Raw genomic sequence first — 4,997 nt, forward strand, 5'->3', positions numbered from 1 at the left:
CGCCTCGGAGGTCGCAGCTTTTACGCCGCAACTTTTGCTGGCAACTCTTTGCGCTATTCTGCTCATAAATCGCACAAATTTTCCCCATTCGTTGCTTTTGGATTCACGCTCGCTTCGCTTGTTACATGGCTTTCGCTCTGTTGCTCCGGGGATTAAGCGCTGACTTGGAATTTGTTTGCCTGCGCAGACTTAAACAGCGTTAGCCTGGCTTTAAGTATTTAAGTTCGGAAATTTCAACATAAAACGGCCTTGTTTTATTTGGTTGGTTTTTTACTATCACATTTAGATATCCGTTAGGCACTTTCATGGGTGAACAGGGTTTCTGTGAACTTGACACTTTTTTGCAATTAATGGTGACGTAGATTTGGAAGTTGTGGATAGCACAAGATAGTATCATAGTCGTAGCTGCAGCAAGCCACATAACCACCGAACCTGCCTGTCAAATTTGGAACAAGGAAGGATCAAAATGGTTGATCCATAGCCCGTTTTTAAATATTACGGAACTATGCCCACCCCACGTGCCACCAAATTCGGTTTCCGAGTAAGGAGGCTAATTTAACTTCGCAAGAACTTCATTTCGGGCTTCTTAAATATTCCAACGCATTTTGCGCATCTAAATAATTCTCAGTAAGACGTCCTGTATTCAGTTTTTGTTTGAATATTCGCCAGCAAATTCGATTAAAAAGCGAAATCTCGCATATCTTGCGGCCTCGTGAAAATTAAAAACGATACTGAAACATATACATACATATTATACATTCATATGTACGTACATACACATGTATTTGCATGCGCAGATATGTATGTAAATAAATTTTCAGTGAGTCTTGCCATTTGCATTTAAGCGAATAATCATATTTCAACGCTCGCGTAATAAATGTGTGTAGCTGAAATATGATTTAAAAACTTTGGAAAATATTCATTTGCGCATTTCGCCCCCGCCGCTCGTCGTTCGCCTTTCGCCGGCTGAATAATGCATTTGGCTTTTTAAATGTAAGTAAATATTCTTTTTATTATCGGGGCCATTTCGTTTGCCGCTATTCGCTTAGGTGAATTATTGTGAATTATGCGCGCACATGCGAGTATGTTAATGTACAATACACACACACAGGCATACATACGTAAGTTTAGCCTCAGCCCGCCACACAAACACAGAAACGCGATGTTAAAGAATGACCCATATTTCATTTTAACGCGTCTGCCGTGAACTTAAGCATTTCGAAATAATAAAACTAAACAAAAACAGAAACAAAAGTCCACAAAATGGCGGACCGAGCAACACGCGGATGTGAGGGCAGCCAGGGCAAACACAATGGAGCACACGATAAATGGTAATTTGTAAAACGCTTATTTCTGTGAATATATCTGATGTGTTTATGGACATACATATGTATATTGCATATAATTAGAGATGCAGAGCCGACTGTAATAAGGAGTGACGTCTAGGCTTCTCGCGTTCAATATACACTTACAAAAATTAATAAAATAATTAAAATTTAATTTTTTTATTTACATTTGCATATTGTGCTTTATATGTATGTATATGACTGTAAGTATGTGTGTATGTCGACAATTTACAAAGTGATGACTTTGTCTGAAGCAATCCACTGAAAATCATCCATTTTATACTGTAGATGAATACGAAACATATGGTGTGTTTTCTGAATCGATTTCTCGATTTTCCTTAATTCCTACTTTGTTCGTCATTTAAGGGGTATCAAATTTCGGCAGGCCAAAATCGACCAAAATTTAGAGTAAAATTCAATTTATTTTCAAAACGGTGCCAGTTTGTAATTTTTTGATATTTATATTTGATAGCAGCCCTTTGTACGGTTAATGCCTTCTAGTTCAGCAAGATTTTTTTTTGTTTTTAGACTTCATACACGGTATCACTGCAGCAGTGGAGGACCTTTTTGAGCTCCTTCGCATATCTCATGTAAATCAAAAAATATTAAATTTTTTTTTAATTTCACTTTGTTTTCTTAAAACATGTATAAATATACAGTGATTCAATTTCAAGATAATCGACAGAGTATTTATTTTTTAATCGACGGTGTTTTTAGGCTGTCACATTAAATGTGCCCCTTAAATAGTTAGAAAGAAGAGCAGACAGAAGCCTTTTATAGTCTTTAAACCGAATTAAATAAAGATAAAAAATAAGAAAATCTTTCCGAAGAATGAGCCATAATTATTCAATTCTCAACAAACACTTAAAATAATTTTCATAAAGTTAAAGTGTAATTAATGGCAGAAGTGTTAGACTCCTTACACAAAAAATAAATTGAATATATTCTTAGAATACTATTTATACTCTTTATTGAAATTGTAATTTGCAATATTTTTAGCACAAACACCGTTAGCGAATTCTCCAAACATACAGTTTGCATAAAGTTCAGCTTTGGCCGCCATGGCGTATACGTAATGTTTATTAAATTCTATTGGAATGCCCAGAAAGCGTCTGTGTCAGGTACTCTTACAATCTTCACATAAATGTGGCATGTAAAGCAATGTACTAAATATTTAGTAAATAATTTCATTTTCAACTATTTTTCTAATAAATTGTGAGTGCGAACTGTTTACTGACTTTCGATTACGGACGGCAGACGGAATTGAATCGAATTAGTTGAGTTAAACATGATGTCCATGTATGGCCTTTTTCACTTTATAACTATTTATAAATAAATTGGAGGCTTTTATACAACAAAAATACCAGCGTCTATAATTACCAATTAAGTGGACTCAAATAACGACCAACGCTGCACTCCGTCCCGTTCCAACTTCAATGCTCGCGCGCCAAAGCGTTGCGTGCACGAAATCAACGAATTGTTGACGCATTCGCAACTCGCATCGAACACACACACCCGCACACACTTGACGGAGGTTTCGATGTTTTTTCTGTTTTTTACCATTTTTAAGCCAAAGCGCGAATTACAAGAACAATTAATTTGCAGCTACTCACAATAAATTGGGCATTGCTGTGCAACTGTCAGCGCTTAACGAATTGATGTGCTAGCCAATTGGGCGTTGTGGTAACAAAATGCCTCAGCTACCCGTAAGCGACTTAAAAATTTAACAAAACACGCCCGAAGATAAGAAGAGAAGAACATCTACTGTCTACTTATGGAAAACGGTCGGCGATTGTGGGATGTTTTTACAAATGCTTTCGTAATTAGATGCTGTGTGTTGGCGTGGGTTGCGATTTGGCTGGCAAGAAACCGAGAATAATAAATAAAAAGTAATTGAAACTCGAATTCTAGGTTCCCAGCACCATAGTCTCGGGCGCGGCAGACAAACATAGCTACAAGCATGTTACAAAGGCACCCACAACGCAGTTACACCCACGACGCTGTTGCGCCCGATTTTCCCCCTTGCTGTCCACGAGCCCAACATGGCATATACCACATTTGAGCTGCCAAAAAATAGGCATTAATTATATGAAAATGGCCGAAGTTCACATGGTGTGTTTTAAGCAGAGGCAAAAGAGGTCTTATGTGGCGTATACGCAACCACAAGTCTTGCCACAGTCCACCGTCTGACTGCCTCTGTCTCGCGCCCACCACTTGTGCGAGTGCCTCCTTCAACTGATTCAGCATGTGAACCCTTGTGGATGTTGTTGCACTATATTGTTGTTGTTTATTTCTAATTTTCCATTACCCACTCAACAACTGCTTGGCTTTAATACTTTATACCACGTGTGCCTTTTGCTTTCAAATATTTTATTGCCAAAGTTTCACTTTTTCTTTTTACCGTTATTATTATTGCCTCTATTATAGTATTAGTGCTGTGTCAATGGGTGTTTTCGCTCTTGTCAAAGCACTTTTCGTGTCGTGTGTGAAAATCAATTGTCCAATGTCTGTTTCCCGGCTGCTATGGTATGAATCGGTATCTCCCTGTGATGAAGAGCAGCCCAAATATGCAAAAAATTCTGGGTCAAAACTTGAGAAGTGGCTACAGGAGTTGAGTTTATATGCATATATTTTTATCTGCTTGGCTAATAATTAAGTTGGAGTCCCCTTATATCCTCTGCAAATTCTAGTCATGTAATCTCTCTGTTCAGCTCCAAAACCCCTCTATCACAGATTTTCGGACACAAAGCTAGTGAGAATTGAAGAAGTGAAAGCATAATGAAGACTAGGTAATTAAACAAGACAAAGCTAATATCTTAGAATCCCAGAATAGGTTTATCGCAATACAAAACGATATTTTTCGTTTAAAAATAATTTCAAGAAACTTAAATAAGAAAAGTTTGCCACAAATGAACGCATTCAATGATTGAAAGAAAGCCTCTTATCGTCCGTTTAGTAAAAAATACCATGAATCCAACAACAAATTTACTAGTCGGGACTTTTGTGTCATTAGCTTTGGCATTATTGTGCTATCATTGATGAGCCATAGAAGTCTAAGGCACTGAACAAACACGGTTATACTGCTATATGCGTATGTGATTCTTTGTGCATGTATTCTTATGCAATCACCGACTCTGTACCTGGTTTGCACTCTGACTGCCCTCACTTATGCACTGGCACACCGGAGACCTCTGTCCCTACCGCCAGCAGACATGATGCGAGCGTAATTTTGATCTAATTTGTCCTAATGGACGCCAGACCGCACGAACATGAAATCCACACACACACACACGCTCGCGCTCACATAGTAAAGCATTCGCTCGAACCTTGTGTGTCGGTGGTGGCCGGAGTGCTTGTAACTCGGCAGCTTAGCAAATTTGTTGCAATAACTAAGCGCTCGCTATCAGCCCGTGCGTCCTTTCGTGCTCTGCCGTACATGCTCTTGTTGACTTCGTCTCTGTCTGTGCATGGCCACTAACTGCTTACATTTTGTTACAATGGCGGAGCGCCCGGGCGTATGAGTTATTATCATTTCGCTGGCATCTGCTACAAATGCCGTGCTTTGTTGTAGTTGTATGAGCGGTTGAACCTTTTACGGAACAAGCGTTTGGAGTTAATTTCATACTAAATTGGCATGTCAGATGCGCCATA

This window comes from Bactrocera dorsalis, chromosome 3 (assembly GCF_023373825.1).
Source record: "Bactrocera dorsalis isolate Fly_Bdor chromosome 3, ASM2337382v1, whole genome shotgun sequence".
NCBI lineage: Eukaryota > Metazoa > Arthropoda > Insecta > Diptera > Tephritidae > Bactrocera > Bactrocera dorsalis.